This window comes from Puma concolor, chromosome B4 (genome assembly GCF_028749965.1).
Source record: "Puma concolor isolate L17-30 chromosome B4, mPumCon1.1.hap2, whole genome shotgun sequence".
Taxonomy (NCBI): Eukaryota; Metazoa; Chordata; class Mammalia; order Carnivora; family Felidae; genus Puma; species Puma concolor.
The window spans coordinates 40,128,075-40,155,145 of record NC_141673.1 but is presented as its reverse complement, the minus strand read 5'-3'; the positions used below and the strand labels follow the sequence as shown (position 1 = coordinate 40,155,145).

Below are 27,071 nucleotides of genomic sequence, written 5' to 3'. Positions count from 1 at the left end.
AACGGTGCCAAGTAAAAGCCTATCTGTGATACTTCATCCCCTACTTTTTGCCTTTGTCCATTGCAGAGAGGATTCTTCTAGCAAATATTCTCTCGGGCATCTTGGCACAAGGGATATTTGAATGTCATTATCTTTTAAATTTTTAGGTTTTGGGTAACTTACTGGTGTATTGTCTGTGATTTGCGTATACGTAAGGTCAAAAACCCATGGTAATGAATGCATCATAAACAAATCTTTTATATTTTCTTTACAAAGATTTACTGAACCTTTGAACCTACATTGACTATTATAAAGTTAATATTCCGTATAAAAGCAAGACTCAAATTAGCCTTTCACAAATTATACTACAAAAAAAAATGAAAATACATAAGTCAAAATTAAAGTCATCATAAGCAAATAACTTTGGCAGGTTTTCTTAGACAACCGTATCTTAAGCATGTTCCTCTAGATTATTTAAGATGTTTGGTATATTAAGGCAATTTATATCTAACCCAGTAAAATTTATAGTACATATGTTCAATAGAAGAAAACAATTGCTACATTAAGAAACCTCTCACTCTGCAGAAACAGTCCATTAAAATTCATAACTTGCCTGTCTACAAACTTTTATTAATTTATACCTGTGCCATAAGAATATAATCTTTGGGGCATCTAGGTGTCTCAGTCGATTGAACGTCCAACTCTTGATTTCAACTCAGGTCATGATATCATGGCTTGTGAGTTCAAGCCCCAGGTTGGACTCTGCACTGACAGCACAGACCTCCTTGGGATTCTGTCTCTCCACCCCCCCCTTCACATGCTCCCTGTCTCTCTCTCTCAAAAATAAACATTAAATATATATATATAATATATATATATTTTAATATATATATTAAAATTTATTTTTTAATAAATTTTAATAAATTTAAATTTAAATTTAATAAATTTTAATAAATTAAAAATACTGCCACTGCCAAATATAGAGTATAAGAGAATCTGTATCCATCTCTAAACCAATAATAACCAAAGAATCTATAGTTCTATGAAAATAGAGAGTTTGCTGAAAAATGATTGGATCTTAGTCTATACTGACCAAACTGCAGTCTAAGAGATGTACATTAGTTAGGACAATGTGTTATGCTTTCATGTTAACCTCCTCACCTTTTATTTTTCATACATTTGCTTTACCCAAACGGGTTTTATTTAGACCTTTCCCATAAGTTACAACAACTCTAAAGACTGTTTTTAATGACATATGACCAAGAACACATGGTGTTACCATGTGAAGGTGACCTCACGTGAAAGTAACTAAATGCTGATTGCTAGCATCTGGGAGGCAATGTTCAGAATTATCCATTCATCTACACATTCTATACCAGATGATGTCCCAGGCCTTAGATACTTATCAGTGAACCAAAGTGAAAAAATAAATAAAGCTGTAGCTCTCCGAGATTTTTGACGAGGTGTGGTGGCAAGAGAAGGAAACAAGCAAGCATATATGTATAGTAATAAGTACTAGGAAGGAAAATACAGGATTATTTAAAAGAAAACAAATCACCCTACTTAACATCAGTGAGCCAGAGAAGTAATTCCTAAGTCAAAATGATAAATTTTACTTCTGAGGCTAGGTAGATTGTTTTAAATCATGATAAATATCCCCATCTACCCTATTCTATTATTGAACAGGAACTAAAAGGATTAGATCTTTCGGTGGCTTCTCATGGTTCCCTGCCTCCAGCTTTAACACCCTCCATGCTTCTCTATGCCCACTCTATTACAACCACATTGACCTCTTTCTGTTCTCAAACATGAGAAGTTCCTTTCTGCCTCAGGACTTAACACACATATTGTTCCACCTTGAGTCTACCCCTTTACCCCACTCCACCTCCAAATCCAGCTAATCCTTAAATGTGATTTCTGCATGGAAGCCAATTCTGGATGAGACTCCCGGCTGTCACTTGCCTAGCAACTTTACCTGTCCTTTTAGGAACTTACTACAATTCCAATTATGCAATGACATAGGCACTTGTGTATTTATCATCTGTCTCCTTGATTAGCCTATGGGCTCCACGGGGTGAGGGGGGGGGGGGGGCCCTAGGCACAGCTGCTTCTCTCCTTTGCCAACTTACTTTCGGTGTCTTTGCACCCTGCTTGCCACAAAATGAGCACTTAGAAAAGTGTGAGAGGAAGAATGAATTGCCGTAAGACATAGCTCTGGTTTACAACACGTGGCAAAGTGGGTTCTGGTGAGGGTTGGTAATACCTTTGAAACCCTGTGACTGAAAAAATGGTTCTGGTCAAATCTTGTGTTTTTAAATCTGTGTCACACACTGTTCTGGCCCCAGACTCTGCTGGAAGTCTACTGCTTGCTTGCTTGCAGGCTCAGAGTCTCAATGACAGATGGTTTTTAATCTTTGCTATTTGGCTTCCAGAGTGGGTGTATATTGCTAACTCATGTGTGCTCTCCAACATATAGCAAATGACTCTGGTGGCCATGTTCTCTAAGGAATCAGATACTTTCTGGGATCTGTAGCTATGGGAGAAAGGTTTTCAATGCTTTCTAGTGGGCATTTTTTTTTTCTTGGAATCATTGTTGAAAAAAGATCCAGTTATGAAAAGCCACAGTTGTGTAAATCATTAAACAATTCCAGGACTTGACTGTTTGATCACCTCATGCCTAGCAGTCTAAAGGGCACACACACATATTAGCATAAACACACAGTGTTAGGAATATTTCCTACATGAAAAATTAGAATTCTCCTTGAGAATGGAAAGAATCCTTCTTTAGCACCTAGCATATTCTAAATCTCCATTGTGGCTCTTATCAATTTAGATAATGATAAATTGTTTTATTTCTGAATTTGTCTAACTCTTTCAAAGGCAAGAAACTATCTTTTTTTTTTTTATCCTAAGACCTGACCAAAAAATAAGGTTCATATTAAATGCTCAATTAATATTCATTAAGTAAATCACAGATAATAAATAAGTACTTATATTGGAAACCTCCTGAGCTGGAATACACACTCTGTTGTCTATCCTGGCCAGGCAAAATGGAGCTCAGAAGCCACTGAGGAAATAATGCTCTCTGATGCAGCATCTATTCCTTCAAACCAAGGACTAAAGGTTTTCCCAAGCCCAATAAACCTTCAGAAGATTTTCTTGCGTGGATTTATGCCAGAACCATTCAGGTCCATTAGTTGGCAAATAGGACTCCTTAATAACTGCTGAGGAACTATAAAATTCTATTCAGAATATAATGAAAGCTGCAGGGGATTGTGTATTCATTTCTCTTGTAGTAGGAAAACTTGAATCCTCAAATAACAGGGTGTTGCCATGTTAGCTTCCTCTGGAGAATTAAAACCCAAACTGTAAAGGGAGCAGAATGGTCTGACTGGTTATCACAGCCACTGGAATCTGCAAAGGCTCCCTTCTTAATTGGTACCAGAAGATCCAGCTGATAACAAAGTCTCCCTACTTGTGTCTCTATGGATGTGAAAGGATTAGGCTCCTTCGCTAAGTATTTTGAGATCTCATATTCTAAAGTCATTATTTAATGACCTGAAATATAATAGGTTGCTCTATGTCAAAGAATAGACAAATGCATTAGAAGTGTATGAAAGAGAACAGGAAAAGGAAGAAAAGAATGGAGGGAAAGAGGGTTGAAAGGGAGGGAGGAAAGAACAAAGCAAGGAAGGAAGGGAACTATTAAAATATCGCATAGAGCTCTGCCACATCCCGGTTGCTTTTGTATGTGCAGTATTTCAGTGTCCTTCCTAGGTAAATAGCAATGCTTTCCCTTTTTATTAGCACTGCTGCAGCTGCTGGTGCTTACAAAGAGATTCACAAATCAAAATAGATTCAGTTAGCTTTTCAATAATTCTGAAAGGTGGGGGAACATTGCCAGAGAAGGATAGCACTCCAGTATCCTAACAAGGCGTCTTGTTAGCAAAACAAAGTGTGAATTGCTTAGAGATAATTCCCTGCGGTTGGTAATTCCACTGGGCTCCTCAGTGGCAGCCCAAGCTATTTCTCCTCAATAGACCAATGCCACTGAAGAGAATGTGTCAGAAGAAATGCAAAAGAAAAAACAACAACAACAACAACAAAAAAAAAACAAAAACCTTGCTTTCTTGAAACATTTATTTTTCTAGATTTTTCTTTATGTCAGCATGATTCATACTTACTGGTTCTTAGCCTGGAGCACCTAGCACAAGCAGGAACTGAGGAAGCCAGAGCAGAGCGTGAATAATGAATGAGTTACATAAGCACAAGTCAATGTCCCCCATCAGGAGTAAAGGCAAGTGCAGAGTTGCAGGCCAGCATTTTCATGGATTATTTCTATTATTTTCTCTCTCAAAGGAAAACAGAAAAACGAGACCCAGCAAGAGCTGGAGTGACAAACGCCGGGATTGAGATTGGAAGGCTGTCCATTTACCTCTTGCTTCACTCCTCGACATTGTGTTACAACTGCCTGATTAAGGTATATGGAAAAAACAGAAACTTTGATAGGTTTTGTTGATGTATCCCTCTATCCCTGTGCATATATCGTGACAGGTGAGGGGGGAAAACACATTTGTGTAGGGGATTGAGGGGTTTTTCCCTTAAAAAGTGTCCCGGGATATTAAAGGAAATATTAGTGTTTTTCACATCTGTGGGAATTATTACTAGTACTCATGCCCTTCAAGTGCTAGTTTACTTGAGGGGGCACTGGCCCCTTATATAACATGTGTGCTTTCTCTCCCTTTCATTTTGTACCTCATCCAATCTGCAGTTGTCATGGTTCATTATCTGTAGATGATCTTGAGCAGCCTTGCATTCTGAAAGAATATGCCGTGGCATCTGCCTCTGTGCTTTTGTGCCTTACTGTACAGATGATATTTCAGCAAGAGTATTGGGGAAGGGGATGAGAGTGGAGGCAAGATTTGTGTCAGGCTGACATTTCTTTGCGCCATATTATGTCTTCCTCTTTCATATGTGCCTAGTTCAACAACGAAGTACATGTATCACATTGTGACGATTACATATGTTAGAGTACATAATCGGGGTTGTAAAATATATGCTTGAATGTCTTAACTAATGAATTCCATCAAATTCAATTATAATGCTTAGACTCTTCATTAACCAATCACATTGCTTCTTTGGTCTAAGTCATTTCTAACACACTGTCACTAGGCATAAACACAAATCTGTGAAGTAAATTGGAGTGATTAAATTATCTCACTAATCATTGTTTGGAGGCCCGTGTTACTGAAGTTCTGGATTCCTCAAGAATTGCCTTTCCTATTATTATCATCAAATACAAGAGAACGGATGTCAGAGTAGGAGACTGTGTCTTCAGGACTTTATTTCACTCAAGATATTGCCTCTCTACTCATTTTTCCTCAGGAAGTTGGTTACAATAGGTCACCAATACTAAAATTACATAGGAGCAAACCACCTCTTATAAACTCATGGACTTATTAAATAAATCATAAGACCTTCACCTTTTCAGAATGAACTGAGTCAATACTAAAAGTTTGTCCTGTGTCTCATACAGTATGAAACTTCAGGGTAGGATTACAGCTGTTACTGTTCAAACATACTTTTTTTCTAATTCTCATAATTTCTTTACATGGACTCTTAAAGTGGCTCTGAAAAGGTATATATCCAACATCACAAGTACTTCAGTTTCCTGGGAAATAATTGTCACAGTGCGAACATATAATGGCTATTTCAATAACTTTATAATGAAGGACATTTGCTGATTTTCTGGCAGCATGATTCTTACCATACAGTTATAAAACAGTTGTTTTATTTTCCTTAATGCCTTCTATGAACAATTAGTTTGAGAAACATCTCAAAATATAACCTGAAGCCAACCTACAGAAACATTTATTTCTGGGTTCTATGGAAGACTTAAATAAAAATCTTTGGGAGCAGGCTCTAGAACCAGCATTTTAAATATATATATATCAGATGATTCCAATCAACTCCAAAGTTTAAGAGCCTCTACTCTACAATTTGAAAGCAAGGAAACAACTAAAAGGAAACCATTATAAATTGATGTCAAAAATAGAATTGATATCAAAAATAAAACATTGAAATTGTTTCCTACATATTTATATTTACTGAGACTGTACAAGGAATTTTAGACTGTTTATTTCCTCTTTCATATGTATATTAAATATATTGAAATTTAAAAATCAGTGTTAGGGATGTCAAGGATATGAATTTCTATTAATTTAAAAGCTTTCCAAAGTTGCTAATAAGTGTATAATAGTAAAAAGTATTAAATTCATAATTTGTGCAATCATTATTTTCTCATTTGAATCTTCAGTCTCACAAAGCTTGCTGAGTAGCAAGTTATTCTTTCACCATTGGATATGTTTAATAAGCACCACTTTGTTAAGAATTCCAACATGTACTTTTGTTATGGTTTCCATTGAGCCAACTCCTATGGGTGTTGAAGTTTGAAAATACAATTTATTGATGCAAATAAGTTAAACCTTTTGGGTTGAGGGTTCCCATTTATTCATAAGTGAACATTTCTATGATGTCTCATTTTAGTAAGAGAATTTTCTCATACTTTTTTTTTTTTTTTTAGTGGAAACAAAGCATACCTTGTTTGCCAACTTTATACACTTAAGTGGGAGTTGAGGACAAAGAATTGTCTTCTGAGCCATGAAAAGAGAGAGCTTATGGTTACATCTGCCATTGGATGAGAGCAGAAAGCAACAGTAGAACCAGTAGGAGAAGGACAGAGAGTGTTTGAGCAATGAAATTAATTCTTTGTTCCTACATGATAGATTCCACTGAGACAAGGGTCTAAAAGAAAAAAAAAAGTCATAAACATTAGGTGAGCTTTCAGTTCTCTCAAAATCTTTCAGGTATACTTAGTTTACAAATATGTCCAAAATGATTGGATAATTTGTTTCCCAAATTCATAAGAATCCTTTTATAAATAAAATAATTCTTGGTTTTCAGCTAGATTTTAAGTTTCTTTATTTATTTATTTTGAGAGAGAGCTGGGAGAGAATCCCAAGCAGGTGCCACACTATCTGTGCCAAGCCCAATGCAGAGCCCGATGCAGGGCTCAAACCCACCAACCATGAGATCATGACCTGAGCTGAAGTCAAGAGTTGGATGCTTAACCCTCTGAGCCACCTAGCACCCTGGTTTTCAGGTAGTTTTAAAGATCACATTTACAACTTAAGCAGACACTAACATCAATAAGATTGTGCTTCAAAACCTTAATTTGTGAGTTAAATATTTGGGACTCTAACAGCATTTTCACACAAAAACAATGCAATAAATGTTGTTAGATGTTCAGATTTAATTTTTTTTTGAACACCACAAAATTATAGTCAAATCGTGATTTGTAAAAATAGAGCTTTGAAGTAAAAAATAGTAGGAAACAAAACAATACGCTATGATTCCAAAATATTAAACCAATTCAATAATATAGTTTTGAAAATCTTGTTTACTTTGAGTAACAGCTCCAAAGGAAAGCAAATTTGACTGTTGAAAGAGAAGGTAGGGTTTTTTCTAAAACACAGAAAAAATGGTGACAACATGAGCCTCATTCTCCTGAAACAGGGAAAAAGGTGATGGAGGGAAGAAATGCTGGGTAGAGCTATAGCATGAGAGGCAAAATGGTCTCAAGTATGGGTCCCTAAGCAGCTATTGAATAGAAAGGATAGTCATTCGTGGTTATGTTTGTAACTCAGGGGAACAGGTGTATTCAATTATTTTAAATGAATACAGACATATACATTCATTTAGAAAGCAGATGAACAGAGGCAGTGTTTAAGCAAAGACAAAGAGCATGAATCCTCAATTCAGAGGGCTGGAAGAAATGGTGGGAAGAGAGAACTGGTGAGGCTCACAGCCTTCTACCAATGACTTTTCCTCTGAATTAATCTACTACTCAAGGCTTTACTGAACTCTGCTTTCTAAGGAGCTCTACCCTCTGTGTCTTTCAAAAAGGTCAGCACCAAGTGGACCCAATTTATTGTTGTGCTGCATTTATTTCTTTAATTCACCAAATATTTATTGTATGCTCACTGTGTATTAGCTACCTTTAGCCTAGATATTAGACTATAAAGAATATTTTGGTCTAGTTGAATTTTAGTACTTTATATTTTACTATTTGTCTATTTTTTTATTCATTAAATTTGAATGGTTTGAGAGAATAGGAAGCTACTGTACCTGGGGATGGAGGACCAGGAGTATGAATAATCCAGGGAATAAGGCCCAAATGAGGGTGTATTTGTCTGTATTCCTTGTATGTCAAGGAGGTCTCAGAGGCCCCCAATGTAGAATCCCCTTTACTTCTATTTAACCAAAAGAACAACTGTTGGAGGTGGAAAGCAGAATATTTTCTCATGGCTAAAATTCTCCATTTAAAGAAAATATAATAATTTCAAAATTATTTGATCCAAACCTCACTACTAGGCTAATTTGCGGTATAAGAAGAAAAAAATTAGAAAGCCATCCTGAAAAAAAGGCCTATAATTCATCCATTCAAATTTTCAGAAACTGTCTAAAAGAAAAGTTTCCCGAATCTCTACTATTATTACTATTTACATTGAAGCATAAGAGAATTCATCATGTAGGTTCCTCAAATCTCTCTTCACTCTGAATATTCCACTGGGGGAGGTGGGGCGGAGGGAGGAAATAGTTTCTTTTCCGTTGAAGAAAGCTTATTAAAGGGGTTTTTAAATGTAAAGTAACCTCCCCTTTCCATTCCATTCTCAAGAAACAAGAACAAAGGATAAGAGGGAGCATTGACAACATTCAAAGGCCAGTTTTAGGACTGCCTATGCCTGTGTTGAGTTATCTCAATCTCTATTTTACATCTTTCAAAAACTGTTATGAAAACCTGAGCTGAATAAGATGCCAATGATATCACTACCCAACCTTGTGTGTATCTCCCAAGTGCTTTTCTCCCCCTTTCCCTCTTGAAGTGATACGTCAAAACTGCCTGACCAGTGCTATAACATAATCTATTATCTTCATATATAAACTTGTTTGATGGTCTCTACACTTTTCAATTAATATGTCTTTGTCTTCTACTCTCCCTTGGCCCAAAAAACGTTGTCTACCATGGAGCCCGAGTTCATCCACTTATTTATCCAACAGTGATTTTTTTTAAGCATTTCTTATGCCAGTCACTTTTCTAAGCCCTAGGTCCAGGTTTCTGTTCTCATGGTGATTCCACGTTAGTGAAGAGGCAGACCCTTATCAAAGAATAAATACACAAATATTCAGACCCACTAAAATATTAGTTATCCTGTAACTCAGATATTTTTCTGTACATTTTTTCCTCCAAGTTTTTTTTCCAATGATCCTACTCTTTATTTTAATCTTACTGATTCTTACTGTTTTCAACTGTGCACTAAAAAAAAAATCTGATCCATTTATTTTAACTGTTTTAAGGCTTTACATTTCCTTCAATGGAAAGGACAAGGGAATGCCTAAATTTACATATTAGATCAAGCTGTATTGCCTGAGAAATCTAATCCAGATAGCTGGGCCCAAATAGTGACAGGATGGCTACAGTGTGGCCACTATGGAATCAAATACCCTACAACTCAATTCACAAAAAAACATCTTTTCTGATTCTGAGATTTTTCTTAATTATATTTTCTAGTGACTGAGTGTCCTATTCTGGGACACATCAGAATGAATCTTTTTGCTCCATTGTTCTTCCTGGCAAAGTGACTTTGGTATGGATTAAGTTAGACTAGCCACTTTTGAATTCAATAAGGATTATATGCATATAAAAACAACAATAGACTCCAGAGAATTCACTGTGGTAATAGAAAAGAAAATGATTTAATCAAAGATACTGGATCTAAAGCAGAAAATAGATAAGAAAATACATGGTAACTTTAAGAATGTATATATTTTTAATATAAGAAATTAAACCAATATCCGGAAAACATTTTAGAAATTGGATATTAGTTAATAATTTCCCTTATCACTTAAAAATAAACTAATAACATTGGGGCACCTGGGTGGCACAGTTGGTTCAGTGTCTGTCTGACTCTTGATTTCTGATCAGGTCATGATCTGTGATCCATGGGATCAATCCCCATGTCGGGCTCTGCACTGACAGTGTGGAGCCTGCTTGGGATTTTCTCTCTGTCCCTCCTCCATTTGTACACACACCCTGTCTCTCAAAAAAAATTAACATTAAAAAAATAAGTAACATTTGTTTTTAAATGTTAGAGATATTAGATAGAATTATAAGTTTATAATTATAAGAATTATAAGAATTATTAATTATTAATTAAATATTAAATATTAATTATTATTATAAGAATTATTAATGTAATTCTTATAAGAATTATAAATGTTAGAGATGTTAGATAGAATTAGAGAGCCACTTTAATAATACAAATTATTTTTACATTTGCTTATGCTGATACTTATTTCCACCTAATAAAATATTTCATGGAGAAGTTAAATACTTTGTATTGTCATTTAATAAAAGTAAAATTTTTGTGGCATTCATTGCTTTATTTAGTGTTGATTCATTTTTACTTGAATATACTTTTCCCAATTGTTAGGCATTTAAAGAATCATTTTGCCCTACATTTAACCACTTATGTGCAGCTAAGCATATTTTGAACATATACCCAGAAGAATACTATCTAGTTCACATGAACATGGGACAGAACTTGATATAATCCTATAGAGAAACAGAACCAAAGTAAGAAATGTCTAAAATAGATGGAAGAATATTTTCAAAAACCCAGTAAGAATGTGAAACAACACAGGGATATGTTGAGGGCTAGAAAATTATTTCGGATGCTATAGTAATGAACTCTGGAAAGCTGTCCATTTCCCAACACTGTAAAATTCACACATAACTACCTGAAGCATTGTCTAATTTTACTACATGCATCTAGATTAATCACTGATCACAATTTGTATCAACAATTCTGGTGAACTGAGATGAAACACTTACCACTCCTATTCATATATACATAACTTATTGTAAATATTTCTAAACATATAGATCAGCACAAATAAAAATTTAAAAATCCTCAAGGGTCAAAAAAGGGAAACTCAAAAGCAGAATACAAAGCGGAAATACTAAGAGCCGATGTCATGACTGAACAGGGAGAGGTGGGTGCCTTATCAAGACTCTAATGATTGATTAAAGATCTGGAACTGAAAATCTCACATACATTCAAGACGCAAGAAGAGCTTCCTACTCTTTGATGAAGCAACAATAAAACTGCACCCACTGATCCAGGGAAGTGAGTAGAGTTTGTCTGCCTAGGAATCTAGATGACAGGGGGGGAAAAAGTAGCTCAGCTGTGACAAATCAAAACACCTGGCTGTGGCATATACCAGTATGGGATTTAAATTTATATTATTCACAGTGCAGGAGTCCCTCAAAATTGTACATAAACTAATGGAAACCAACAATTTTGTATAGAAACATATCTGAGCCAGAGAACACAGGACCCCTTAATTAAAAAAAAACAAAAACAAAAGACAAAACCCTAGGGCACCTCGGTGGCTCAGTCAGTTAAGCGGTCAACTTTGGCTCAGGTCTCGGTCTCACAGTTCATAAGTTCGAGCCCCGCATCCAGCTCTGTGATGACAGCTCGGAGCCTGCAGCCTGCTTTGGATTCTGTGTCTCCCTCTCTCTCTGCCCCTCCCCCTTTCACACTCTGTGTCTCCCTCTTTCTCTCTCAAAAATAGACATTAAAAACAAATTTAAAAAAACTCTGAAAATGATTTACAATTAAACAAATAATGATAAGCCCCCCTCCCCACCATGAGAACTGTTCAACCTAACAAAGAATAAGCAGGCACCACAAGCTAGAATCCTAAAATTTTGGAAAATAATTGTGAAGAAAAAAAGGAAGAAATAGAAACCAACAGGAGGACTTTATAAAAATAAATTAGCAAATTTGAAAAAGAACTAAAAAAGAAAAATATGGCTTTCAAATTTAAAAACTTAACAAAAACTTTTAGGAAGAAAAGAGAAATGGCCTTAGAGAATATTAATGGCTATAAATTATATGGGAAGAAATTTTCATGAATGAGCACAGAGTGTTAAGGTATGGAAAGGTTAAGAGACATGAAGGAATAAAATGAAGAAGTACACCACTGTTCTACTAGGAATTATAGATGGTTAACTGTAAGATAATAGCCGAGAATTTTCTGTATTTGAGGAAAGATATGAATACCGTATAAAGAATCATCCCCAGCCACAAACCAGATAAATTCATACACAGATATTGTAACAAAGCTACAGAATACCAAAAATAATGCAAAACCTTAAAAATCAATAAGAACAGACAGCATATAAAAAAGCAATGAAAATCAAAAACAATGAAAAAATAATTTCAAGTGTTGAAGGAAAATAACTAGCAAACTCAAATTCCACACTTACATAAGCTATTATTTCAAGAGTAAAATAAATGCATTCTCAGGAAATGGCTAAAGGTCAGCACTCATAAAATATTTTGAGTAACAAAGTACATATTCCCTGCATTTTGGTGAAACCCCGGCTGTACATGTTTTAGCTACGAAAACTCGTTTATTCTAGAAGTCACTAAACCAGAAGACATCATCAATGGAATATTGTTAAAGACCAAATTCATTGCTAGCATATCCTTATATATCAAAGGCTTGAAAATGTAATGGCACCAGAGAGGTGCCCTTTTGACAGCGAGTTAAATGGCCTGAAATGTAGAAACTGGGCACCGTCCTGATCATTTACCCTTTTTTGTTTTGTGAGCAACAGCATTGCCATTTCTCTTAACACCAACTTCACATGTGAAATCTGAATGTTCTCCTAGGTTTATCCTTCTAGTTCTTGAACTGTCATTAGATGCAGCCCGGTACATTCCAAAATATACATCCAGGGGCACCTGGGTGGCTCAGTTGGTTGGGACTCCGACTCTTGTCATAATCTCATGGTTCATGAGATCGAGATGCGCCTCGGGCTCTGTGCTGACAGCAAGGAGACTGCTTGGGATTCTCTCTTTCCCTCACTCTCTGCCCCTCCCCCACTCACATTCACTCTCAAAATAAATAAACATTTTTTTAAATGCACAGCCATTTAGATATATACATATGTAAATGCCAAATTTGTTCAAATATTCCAGAATAATGTGAAAATTTTATAAATTAGTGGCTAGACTTTATGCCATCTCTGTGCCCAGCACACTTAATAAATACAGGGAACCTGAGATAGAAGTAGTAGAAAAGATTGTTGGGATAATTGAAGTAAGTTCTTACCAAACTACTTATGATCATTTACAACATCTCCATATTGAAACAAGTGATTCCGTGAAGAAGACAGAAGGACATGGAATAATAAGTAGTTTAGCAAGACTGTGCCTTTACCCAGCACAAAAACTTACGAGCTCCTAGAAAAAGAGCAACTATCAAGACAAATGTGCATAAATAATTTTTCTACCTCTTAAATTGGATAGAAATTTACAAATCAATTGTAGTCCTTTATATACCTGTGATGTTTTCTTATGTCCTGGACAGATGTGTCAAGATAATTACAAATTCAGAGCTTCCGAGCAAGACAGTGATATATGACTATTATATTATTTCTGTTCTATTTAATTCTTGAAACTAATATTAAGATGAGCATAAATTAGGAAACAATAAAGGAATGAAGTTAGTAGAAAAAAAACACTAAACATATTCATGAAAGAAAGACACTGTATAATAGTGAATTAAAATTCTTTATCAAATATGTAGAAAATAAGATGAAGTTTTTAGTTCACAATACCTTATTGGTAGGCAATAATGAAATGCTGTTAAAAATGAGCATTATTCTAAGATATCCAAGTGGAAACATAACAAGAATAATCCTGGGCATGATCACTGTATTGGAGACCTGAGTTCAAATTTAGGTCCATAATTGAAGAAGAATATCAAAAGTAAAAATATAGAAGGAGCAACAAAATTAGTCATTTAAAGTTTGTGAAATAACCTTGTAAATAAAGAATAAACAAATTTCAAGATGTTAAAATAAGAAAAAAAAAGCATCGATTAAGAATTTAAAGTAAATATATGCCATTCCAAGAAACATTGTACACTGAGGTCCAAACGAAGAGAAACATGTTTAAATTATAGAAAAGAGTAGTGGATGAGATGATGTAATGTTCTGGGGAAGAGAATGTTAAAATCTGCTCTTGAATTTTTTTTAAAAAGACAGACATTTATCTTTTATGAAACTTTTAATACAATTCTGGCCGACCATGGAAAGACGCATTTTTTAGTATTTCCCTAACTCTCACATATTTACAGATAAATATTGAAGCTGCACTTGGAAAGCTTATTGTAATAAATCTGAAGGTTTTCTGAAATATGGGCACAACATGACACTTTTTGCAGTGATAAGTTATTTTATGATTTTGTTATTATGCTCCAAATGGGCAATGGAAAACATGAAAAAAAATTCTTTAGGAAAATAATATCTTCCCCAATGGCTCCCTGTCAAAGTGGTGGCTGAGTATAGAGACTGACTAGATTAATCCTTCTGGTTTACTAGTTGTTTTGATGTTACATAGAAGGAGAAATGATGACTCTATCTTGGTATCCAAGAAAGCACTCATCCAGGGATGGAGTGATCTGTTCACATTCCTCACATCTCCTTCATATTAATAGGCACATTCTAGGTAGAGGACTTGATAATGTATTCTTTATATTGCTTTAGAACTTTTAATTCTAAATATATTGGAGATTTTTAATCTACTGCTATTTAACTTTTGAGTATAAATGTAAGGATACTTGGTTTTATAGGTTAGTTTTATAATTTGGTTGCTTGAATACTTTTTTAAACTGATTTATGGTCAGCACGCTTCAAGTTTATTTGGATGCCGAATTTCTCCTTACAGATTCTATCAAAATCAACAAAGGAAAGCATTTCAAAAAGTATTCATCCAAAAACAATTGTATGTAGTCAGGAAATTTTACACTAATCTAGTTTTCTTTCCCAACATCCTTGTGTTTTTCTTTACAAAAGCACTTTGGAGAGTAAGAGAAATTAAAAGAAAACAAAAAGGAGGGATATTTCTATATACAGCTTGAAAAATTATATGTAATTTTGCCTGATTTTCATGTAGCCCGGTGTCCAATACTTTTCTGGTTCTCTCTGCTTCCATTATGGTATGGACAGAAGTCGCAGTGTTTTCCCACCTGTTTCTTCTATACAGATAAAAGCATTCATACAAATATCTAACAGGTTGTGTTTTACTACTGAAAGAAATGTCTCTGGGGAGTAGGGAAGATGATTTATGTGCATGTACCTGACCTTATAAAAAATAATCTTTGTGTTCATCATAAAGATGAATTTATATTGCTATCAGATATTTGCTCCAGTTTCCTTTTGTATATCTCCAATATACCATTTACTTTATAGATCTTTGATACGTTAGGACACTTGGGAGTTTAGGGAAATCTGTTGTGTTCCCCTCCCAATTTTTTTTTTAGTTGATAGTTTTTCTTCTTTTTTTAATGAAACATAAATAACTGTTTGCAGAGTTTTAGCTAAAACACTGTAGTTACTGAAAATTCCCTTTCCTTTTACTTATTATGTAGAAAGCAAATGTTAAATATATTTATTATGTATCTATAAGGTAGAGTAAAAGTTATTGGGTTTCTTATACTGAAACTTTTTCTTAATTTTTATTTAAATTCTAGTAAGTTAACACACAGTGCAATATTGGTTTCAGGAGTAGAATTCAGTGATTCATCACTTACATACAGCACCCAGTGCTCATCACAAGTGCTCTCCTCAGTACCCCTCACCCATCTATCCCATCCCCTACCCACTTCCCTCCATCAATCCTCAGTTTGTTCTCTAAGACTCTCTTTAGTTTGTTTCCCTTCCCACTTCCCTGCCCCCAGCATATGTTCATCTGTTTTGTTTCTTAAATTCCACATGAGTGAAATCATATGGTATTTGTCTTTCTCTGACTTATTTCACTTAGCACAACACACTCCAGCTCATCCACATGGTTGCAAATGGCAAGATTTCATTCTTTTTGACGATATATATATATACATACACATACACACACACACACACACACACACACACACACACATACATACACACACACACACACAAACAAACACACACCATATCGTCTTTATCCATTCATCAGTTAATGAACATTTGGGCTCCCTCCATTTTTTGGCTATTATTGATAATGCTGCTGTAAACACCTGGGTGCATGTGCCTCTCCAAATCTGTATTTTTGTATCCTTTGGTGAAACTTCTTGTTTATATATAATGAAATTCAGACTTCTCCTAACAGGGGAAAAAGAACTCTTCTACATTAAGCTTTTCCATTCATGTCCTAAAACCACATTTGTTACCTTGTAGAAATTAATTATACATTTATTTGATACGGATGCTGAAATTTAGTTTATAAATTTTGTTTGATTTTCTATTTGTCTTTGTCTAATAAGATCCTGGACTGTGGTGAGTGGCTTTCCATATACACATGAGGGATTAAATACACATCCTTCTTTTTTCCCAGAACGCCATCCATATTGTCAGTCTCTGAATATAGGTGGAAAATTGCCTTAATGGGGCTGGTATTTCTTATTAGAAAGTAGCCACAATGCAGAATAGAGAAACACTGAAGTTTTATGAAGCGTGACCATGAAATAACAAAACTCCTGTCTTAAAGAAAGCTCATGTATTGGAATTTATATCCAAATGAGTGTTTTCCTTCACTGCAGCCATCTTAGATTTTAGGAATGCTTCCACTGTTGAAAATATTCTGGAACTATTTTTTAGAGCCAGTTATGTTCAAGGAAGCATTTCTCAACAAACACTGGGAAGGCATTGTGTTAATTATCATCAGTGCACATGTGGAGGCAGCCTTTCTGAACTGTTTTCTTTCAATGAGTTTCTGACCTCAAGTATATTTTTATTCTAAATAGTCCTGTTTTTTCCCTAGACAAAAAGACATATATGTCATATAGGGGAAGGGTTCTGAGGCTGATGGGCCCATGAGATCTTATGTTGGGTAAAGAAAGTATTAAACTCTTTCCAGATATTAAAAACAAAAACACAGGAAACAGAAAGTTTCAGCCTGGATCCTTGAGTATGGGCTTATTGTTTTACTCCTTGTTATATCATTTAGTTAGATACTTATTCCAGACAGGTGTATAAGGTCCCTACTAGAACCCTAAGGGTATATAAAACCTGCCCCTGCTGCCTCTTTTTATTGGGCTATAAAAATTTACTGGAGCCTTTAGTACTCTGCATACCTAGTTGATATTCAGTTTCCATAGGGATGTATAAAATGGACCCTAAGAAGCCAGCCTATACCAGGCCCAGATGGGTTCACTAATGAACTTTGCCAGATACTTGAGGAAGAAATTGTACCAATCTTCTACAATTTCTTCTAGAAGATAGAAGCAGAGGGAATACTTCCTTATTCTATGAGACCACCAGTATTCAAATAACAAAACTAGATACACACAAGAAAGCTTTGACAGAGATGCAAAAATCCTCAACAAGAGCCAGCCTGTAAACGATCCTGCCAGATGAAAACAGTAATGGAGCTTGGAGGGCTGTTCTGCCTCCTATTAGAAACTGTTCATTTATTCAACCAACATTAACTGTTCAGAGCACTATTCAAGATGGCCATGAGATCAAACTTGTTACCATCCTCATTCAGTCACTTATTAATTCAGTCATCCCACAAATACTTTTCAATGTATCAAGCAGTATACTTAGGATTGGGAAATATAGCAGGGAGCAAAATAGGCCCAATTACTGCCTTCATAGAACTTACATTCTTTTGGGGACACAGACAATAAACAAGATCTACATGTAAAACGTAGACTTGTATACAGTAAAGATATACATGTAAAATGCTAAACATGTTAATGATATGCACAGAGGAGATGAGAATTTAACATGTATAGGAGGGTGGTATTTACACAGGTTGTTCAGAACCTCTTTGAGAAGGTGACTTCATGTAAATTCCTAACGGATGTGAAGGAAGGAATCTTGACGTTGTCTCCTGCAAAAGAGAAGCTGGATAGACACAACACAGTAACTACTGAAGGATGAGAGAAGGGATGTGCTTAGAGATGAAGGTGAGGATCTGCATGGTCACCAAATCATGCAGGGCCTTGTGGGAAGTGGTAAGGAACTTGGATCTTCTACCCTAGCTGATGGGAAGCCTCTAGAGGGTCTTCAACAGGGGAATGCCATAAAATGACAATTTAAAAAGCCCTTTCTAGGGGCACCTGGGTGGCTAAGTCAGTTGAGCGTCCTACTTAAGCTCAGGTCATGATCTCATGGTTCATGAATTTGAACCCCCCATCGGGGTCTGGGCTGACAGATTGGAGACTGGAGCCTGCTTCAGATTCTGTGTCTCCCTCTCTCCCTGCCCCTCCCCACCCAACGTGCTCTCCCCCTCAAAAAAATAAATAAACATAAAAAAACTTTTTAAAAGTTAAATAAATAAATAAATAAATAAACAAGTAAGTAAGTAAGTAAGTAAGTAAGTAAGTAAGTCATTCTAGGGGCTCCTGGGTGGCTCAGTCAGTTAAGCATCTGACTTCGGCTTAGGTCATAATTTCATGGCTCAGGAGTTCAGTCTCTCCATTGTGGTAAGCTTGAGCCCCACTTCAGATGAAGTTGAAGCTCCACTTGGAACCCACACTCTCTCCACCTCTCTCTCTGCCCCTCGCTCACTCATGCTCTCTCTTTCAAAAATCAATCAATAAGTAAGTAGTTCATCTTAGTTTCTGTGCAGAAGGTCTATTTAGGTGTCAAGAGTACAGGCAAAGAGCAGCAGGAAGTTACTACAGTATTCCAGGCAAAGAAACTACCAGAGGTTAGTAGCTTTAATTAGGCTTGTGGAAGGATAATGGTGAGAAGTAAAAAGATTTGAGACCTAGTTTGTAAGTTGAAGCTGTAAGACATGTTGATGGATTAGTTATGGGGAACAAGAGAGAAAAAAATAAATCAAGAATTAGCCTACATTTTTCTTTGAACAACTTGGTGAAGCCATTTATTGTGAGGGGAAAGACTCAAACAGGAAGGTAAGGGAGGAGAAAACACATCTTATTCTTTACACAGAAGTTTTGACATTCGCACGGGACTTCCAAGAGACATCAAATAGACAGTGAGATACAGGAGGCAGGGACAAAGGGGAAAAGGCTGGGGAAAAGCCTTTCCCAGGGGAAAAGGCTGGGACGAAGACACCAAGATGAGATTTATATTAAGTAAACTCAATCGCAAATTAAAACCAACTTACTAAAAGTTGCTTAACTATGAGTGGCATTTATTATGTCACTTTATGTCAACTTATTAATTCTAGCTTTAGAGAGTACCAGGGTTGATTCTGCAGATAATTGCTAAAACACCTGGGTCAGCCTCTATGAGAGTCTCTTAGCATATGCCCCAGGTTGGCAGTTCTGGTGCTGCAATCCAAGTATCATGTCCCCACACAGCAACACAGAGAGCAGAGTAGCTGAAAGAAGAAGTGTGGCAGAAAAGGACTTTTTGAAAAACATAGCTCTCTATTGTAATTGGAGAACAAATCTTTCCTAGAAAATTACCAACAGACTTCCCTCAATGTCCTCCTGTCCAGAGCAATATCAAATGCCCATCCCTAAACCATTCCTTGCAAAAGGAAACTTGATAGGACAAGTGTGAGTCATTTCCTCTGGCTGAGGTTCCATCATTAATGACAAAGCTAGACTGTACTGGGAAGCTAACCATCCATGTCTGCTGCACGAGGCACTGGCTTGTAGATGGTACTCAAAATCAGGACAGGATGATGACACCAAAAAATATAAACACTGTTCAAAGTATCTTTACCTTCTCTCTGTAATATAACAAAATCATACATTCACCTAGCGTATCACCTACCAATTAATTGCTTTTACAAGTGAAGGAAAATCAAAACCCAGAACTTAAGCTGGCAGTTATGAGGATTATTTCTTATCATAGATGAGAATAACACACATACACACAAACATACACACACTCACAGCATGATTTCAGTTACTTCCAGTTTTTATAGTAGGGGGGAAAAAGGTCTAGGTATTATGATCTTAGGTATATTGATTGCAGACTTAAATTCAGCAGATCTGCCTAATAGCCATTTTGTCTTCGTTTACCATGATTTTCTCATCTTTGAAATACCTCACAGCTTTTGCCCTCACTGTTCATGCAGGAAATTTTTTTCTTTTTGATTCACATTTTTGACTTCAAAATATAGAATGAGTTAACGTACATGACTATGCCTTCCTGGCCATGGTAATTGGTCTAAGGATGGGCACTAAATACAAGCAAGTTAATTATGAAACTCCTTCATATGAGTATAATGATTTCATGTGCACATACATTTTTATACTTGTAGGCTATTAACCTAGGCTTTCCTCTGTCTCTTAATTTAAAAATGGAATGCGAACAATGGCCTGCAATTTGTCCTATGTTTTTACAATGTTAAAATTAATCATTTGCCTATCAGCCAAGATAGAAATAAAAACCTTTCTTGTGAAAAATGTACATATATTTCTGGGCTTATGGGTTCTAAATGTTATAAATTGGAACATGGACAGGAAAATTAGATAATATCACAAGGATTATGTCTACTGGCTCCTTAGTTTGCCTGTCTACAAGACACAGTTTTCTTGTTTACTAACTCCAATACTCTTTTTTAAAAGCTCACAACCATCATTTGACCTATCGAGTGACCCAGCTGGGGAAGGCGCTGGATGAAGTTATTTGAAATGCATTTGCTAAGTGACAGGAGCTAAATTAGACATTAGAATTTTTCGTGAATAAAATGTGATCAATGTGTTTGAGTGTTTCACAGCCTAGCTGGAGACTGCATACAGTGTGTTAAGTACAATAAACAGAGGAACAGGACGTGTCTAGGATAAATGAGACCCAGAGAAAGAAAGATCTCTGAGAAAGAAGAGTTCAGATGTAAACATATTTGATGCAAGGACTGTGCTGGAAAGTTAATGAAATAAGTAAAAAAAAAAAGGGGGGGGGGAGGAGGATTAAATCATCCAAAAATGGGGAATAGACGACCTATTGAAGTATCAGAAATGGGACAATCAGAACTATTAGAAGGAAAGTTTGGGAAATTCATAGGAGAATAAGCTGAATTCCAGAAAATCAGTTTTCGGGTTTGTGCACATTCGGTAGAGGGGTCACTGGATACTATTTGAACATGAGCTTATGTATGTGAATGTGTTGTGGCCTATGAATTTTGCCATTCACCTGCTGCCTCTGAGGAGGGTTAATAGGTATTACCTGTTCATTCGTTTACTGAGACCCTCCCGTATGCCAAGCACTATGGCAGGAACAAATCAAAGATGGAGGCCTTTGTCCTCAAATGGTCATAATCTCTGACACAGAGATAATAGGCAATGTGATAAAATATATTTGCCACAATGTTCCTATTATCGCAGTTTTTTTCTGATTTTAAAAACGAATCCAACTAACCCGTTGGCATTTAAATCACGACTCTGGTTGATACTGTCCTTCCATACAGTTACTTTGTTCTGTTTGTTCTATTATAGAAAAAAAAAAAAAAAACATTATTAGTTGATACCCACATGTGTTTTTAAGTACAAACTCTTATCTGGGTCTTCCATATCACACTGTATTGTGAGAAGTCCAAAATTCAGGTTCCTTCTTAAATTTAATTATCTGGTCCTTTCCTACAACAGTCTGTCTCCTATTGACATGTCACATTTCATTTTGTTCACATATCTTTGGTGGGTGTCTCCTTGATATTGATAACAGTGGCTGGTGTAAGAGCTTATCTACTTTTGATTCTGAAAATGTAATAAAGGGGGGAAACACAAAGTAACAGCCAGATGTACTAGTTATTCAAGCATGCCTCCGACTTCTGTGTCCACGTTGGGAGAATATGGTGTATATGCTGCAACACAGTCTCACTGCTGTCAAAGACAGACACTAGTGGCAAGGGACAGCACTTCTCTGACAAGTAATTCCTTTGAAGGAAAAAAATTACTGAAACAAAACAAGCTAAAATGGTCTTATGTAAATCCTTTCTCTACTTTCAAGGTATCTTAATTTCATGAACGTGATCTCTCATACTATCTTCTTTTTTTACTTCAGAACAATTATGCTTTTATTTTTACTCAATAATCTATGAGTAGATATGTGAGAATTAGGAGAGATTTTACTTTTTGCTCTGTTTTAATTTTAACTGTATTTGGTCCATTTGAGTAGATCTCAAATAATTACCAAAATTAAATAATTTGAGGGAAAATATAATTTTGAAAGGTGTCCTAGGAAGTTACATAATCCTTGCCTGACTCTGGGCAGACTTGTAATTTGTAAAGGCTTTCTAAAAGACGAATCTCACAACATCTTATAGAAACTTCCTTATATCTAACTCAAATCCTTTATACTCTATATTAACAATATGTGTTCTTTTTTCTTAGAAAGTTTGTAGTAAACGGGTGCCTGGGTGGCACAGTCAGTTAAGCATTTGACTCTTGACTTTGGCTCAGGTCATGATCTTATGGTTCGTGAGTTCAAGCCCCACATCTGTGCTGACAGCACAGAGCCTGCTTAGGTTCTCTCTCTCCCTCTCTCTTTACCCCTCACCTGCATGTGTGCTCTCTCTCTCAAAATGCATAAATAAACACTTAGAAAAAAGAAAATTTGTAGAATATCATGTCTCTTTGGCCAATAGCCAATGCCAAAAGCATTACAATTAATGTAGACATTTAAAAATTGTGGATTCCTAGCTAATTAATTCTGTTTCCTTTGGATTTCACAGATGAAAATAAACTTAGATTTATAATTAAAATAAGAGAGGAATAAATCCTTTGGAATCAGTTTAAGTAAAAGAAGATTTTTCATCCTTTATCTAAAATCATATATCAGACATTTTCATCCAAGAAAATTCTAGAGAAATAATTTTGATTCCCAAATGTTATTAGAAAAACTCAGACATTCAGTTTTGCCTTTTCTGTGAACTCTTTCCTAGGTTAACAAGTTTTCTTGATCTCATCATTTTGGGGGCTGTTTACAAAATTAACAATTCCATGTAAGCACTGAATTTATTTATAGATTTTATAAAATCAGGCTGAATTGTTTAATGGGTAAATATGTTTGTGCCAAGTTGATGTGGTTGTGTGTGGATTACTCTTTGAGAAAAAAAGCTGATTTTTTTGTAGTGAGGGTTATTACATGAAGAGCCATTATTTCTTGAAACATTTATTTTGGGGCCTCGCATGTAGACTGCGGGCCATGGGCAAGTTGAGAGCCAGGCTTCTCACCAAGGTCACTGTCCAGCTCATACTATTTCCTTTTCTCAACTCAGTATCATCCTGGGAGGAAGGTTAATTTACAGAAGAAAGAAAGGGGTAGCTCTTTCTTTACCTATGCCCGAAGAGCCACAAACAGCACCTGTCACATGGAAATCATTGTGAAGGGTTGGAATATTTAAGGGTTTTAGAGGTGGTTATGCATGGACTTGAATCTTTTTTTTAATTTTTTTTTAATGTTTATTTATTTTTGAGACAATGCGAGAGACAGAGTGCAAGCAGCGGAGGGGCAGATAGAGGGAGACACAGAATCTGAAGCAGGCTCCAGGCTCTGAGCTGTCAGCACAGAGCCTGATGCAGGCTGAAACTCATGAACCGTAAGATCATGACCTGAGCCAAAGTCGGACGCCCAACCAACTGAGCCACTCAGGCACCCCTGCATGGACTTGAATCTTAACTCTAACATCTAACTGTGTGTGGTTAGGCAAGGTGACTGACCTCTCCATCATACTGTATTTTATATGCAATAATTTATTTTTTAAAGTTTATTTATTTATTTTGAGAGAGAGCATGAGTGGTGGCAGGGAGGTGGGCAGAGAGAGAAAGGGAGAGGGAGAATCCTAAGCAGGCTTCTCACCGTCAGCAGAGAGCCCAATGCAGGACTCAATCTTATGAACCATGAGATCATGACCTGAGCTGAAACCATTATTTAAAATAATGCTTGTTTAACAGTAGGTGGTGACATATTCATGGGTCCTGGAATCATGGGTCGTGGTTACAAACCCAGTGCTTTAAATGGAATATAAATAGAAAATATGTTACATCAAATCAGTGAAAGTTAATACTGCTTTAAGAAACATTTTACTTATATATCTGCAGTGAGTGGTGGTATAAATCTGTTTCTTACTGGTGAAGGAACTGGGCCATCCGTTACAATGCAGAAAGAAAACCTAAAAACTTATCATTCAAAATACAGAGCATAGACCAGCTATTCAGGAATACTGGAAAGAAGCAGTGCAGTGATATCTCCAATGTCCGTGACTGCCTTGGGTCTCCTAGGGAGTCTTGTCATTGCATTAAGTAAAGTAGCTGAGCTATAGATGTCTACGTGCAAGGGATATATAGCAACTCACTATGTTCATCTATCTAGTTGGATACTTGGGGAAGAAAGCAAATAGATTAGTGCATCCTTATTTAATTCAGGAACTGTTTTTAGGTGCCTTTCCTCAAAATTCACCATGCTAATATTACTGCAGAGAAAATTATCTGTTTCCTCTATATACTATGATGTTTGTTCTTTGACATTTTTTTTGTGAGCAACAAGATGGCTACTCTATGCTAATAAAATCCTCATGCATCAACCCCAACTCATCCGTTTCGATAGCTATATATCTAATGACTTAGAGCCTGCCTTAGATTTCTCTATTTCCCATAACAGAATATGAAACTGTCGGACCTAAATTATCCTAGACCCCAATCTGTGAAAGGACACATAATCATAGGAAAAAATATATTCCTTATCAGAACAAGCAGCTGTGCTCAAATATTGACTGAGCTGCATAATCACTTGGGCAGAGTATATCTTGCAAGGAAGCACAGTAATATTCAAATGCTTATGTTTTTATTTTCTGTGGGTTTGGTATTTTCCCTTCAGAGTAATCATTTTCCACATTCTTGGTGAAATCGGGTTGATGCATCCAGTCTGCCATCCTTGAATATTTTAAGCCTTTGACATTAGGCCCTGTAATGCTAATTTGCATATTGCTTGCTGATGTGAGTGCCCAGTCAGAAATTCAGCTATTCCACTGGGACCCCATTTTTGTTTTTCAGAAGCAGTTGCACACCCATAACATTGAGCTTCTGGAAAGAAAAACTTTCAAACTAAATGGACTGTGCTCATTTATGATGATAAACTAATTCTTTAAAAAGCAAACACAAGAAAAAAGCACATTTGTTGAACCATATAAAATTGCTATTTGACTCATTCTGACCTGTAAAAATGGCAATTTCAAATAGTTCAATCTGATACTGCTTTTGGAGAAGACAATATCCTGTGTCCTTTTAAATATACAATTCTTTTTAAGTATCCAGACTTTCTGAGTTCTGCCAGGTTAGATAGTCTGATGCTTTTCTTTATTCTTGTATTTAGCAAAGATTTTCCTAAATTCCTACTATATTCAGAGCACCAGGCATGTGGCAAAGACAAAAGATAAAGCCAACAGACTCTTAAGAATCATATAGTATGTTTTTCTGATAGTAGGCTGGTGGCAAAACAAAGTAAGTTAAGTGGGTTTTTTGACCCGTAAAGTGACACAAAACTTGATAATACATCAAAATGTGTGGATTTTCTTAAATATTGCCTCAGTTTAGTATTACTGTCATCAAATTGCTTCCTATATTGCCCCTATATTTATTTCCTCCTGAGTAGATTGACTCTACGATCTACCTGCCAGTGTACTTAGTCTTTCGCAGGTATTGTTCCCCAATCTTTAATATTAATGATCTTTTCTAAGAATCCAACCACCTAAAGAAGTCTCCTTCTGTCCTGAAGCATTAACAAAGCACCAAAGCAAGTCTTTAATGTTTAATTGCACCAGCTATGATCAATAAAATATTACAGTTGTTCATATGCTATTGTTCCTTTGTTTTTTGAGGAGAGACTAATGAGTGGATGGCTGTGTAGTTTGCCCCTTTATAAGATATTCATTGAATGTTCTGTCGTTATTTCTAGTCTTCCACATTTACTTTCAAAGTCGCATCCTTTTGTGTGTTTGATTTTGAATGGAGGGAATCCTTTGTTCTGTGTTACCATTTTTGAAACTGTCACTTCCACCCATCAATATACAATGCTGTAGGGCTTTTGTGTTCTATGGAGAACCCTCATCTTGTCTTCGGATTGGCCATCCCCTCCCTCTGTGACTGCTACACCGAGGAACCCCAGACGGTAGACTGAGTTCATCAGGCAGCACAGCTAAGCCAGGGATTCTCAACCCTTGGCTGCACCCTGGAATCACCTGTGGGGTTTAAAAAATACTGACCCCCAGGTTCTGCTCCTGAGATTCTAATTAAATTGGTCCAAACTGAGGCAAGGAGGGCATCAATATTTTTTAAATCTCCCAGAGGAAGTCTAATGCACAGTGAAGTCTGAGAACCACTGACTGAAGCTGTAAAAAGAATTCCCAGGCATAGCTGTGTCTTTGGTCTCATTGAAGCTTGGCCCAAACTCTGGAATAGGTGAAAAAGCTAAGGTCTGTATCCACTTTTAGTAACTCATTTTGGTGATGAGCTGGCTACTGTTTATAAAGATTTTGCCATCAAATTCATCAAAGTGGAGTTTAGATCTCAAGAAAGGTGAGAAACAATACTCATAATAGCACTTAAGTCACTCTTTGGTATCCACTGCAAGATTATTCTACTCACATGACGATTTGGGCAGCTTTCTCCCGAGAGTAATTAACATCTGTGTAAAGATGTAATCACCTGGAGCAGCTATGTAAGCCAGAGCAATCTCAAGAGCTTTCATTTCTGGAGGCAAAGAAATTGTATTACAGCAGCATTTTGCCAGCATATCTTAGAACATCAGTGTAATCAGTATTAGAATGAAGCATTGTAAGACTGAATAACAGAGAGAGATTAATTTCTATTAAATATCTATTAAATATCTACATCTTTTGGTTCTCCAAAGTAGATTAGGCTGGGAAAGAATAATGGAGGATTTTACCCGATCTCCTTTGCACAATTCCTGCAGTGGCTGCTGAGGCTCACCAGAAGAGAAAAAAGAGAGTAGGAAATAGCTCCAAACATGTAACTAATCCCTACAT

The 27,071-nt window shown here is 36.2% G+C and overlaps 1 protein-coding gene across 5 annotated transcripts in view; it reads left to right on the top strand.

The window, feature by feature from the left end:
* Positions 1–27,071, top strand: part of SYT1 (synaptotagmin 1) — a 563,462-nt gene that overhangs the window by 121,020 nt on the left and 415,371 nt on the right. For 4 of the 5 annotated variants that reach the window (XM_086712751.1, XM_025926620.2, XM_086712749.1 and 1 more), the window contains one exon: positions 4,339–4,459. The exons of the other annotated variant lie outside the window; for it this stretch is intronic. The gene's annotated coding sequence lies outside the window, so the exon portion shown is untranslated. The remainder of the gene's footprint in view (positions 1–4,338; positions 4,460–27,071) is intronic. 5 annotated transcript variants of the gene reach the window in all.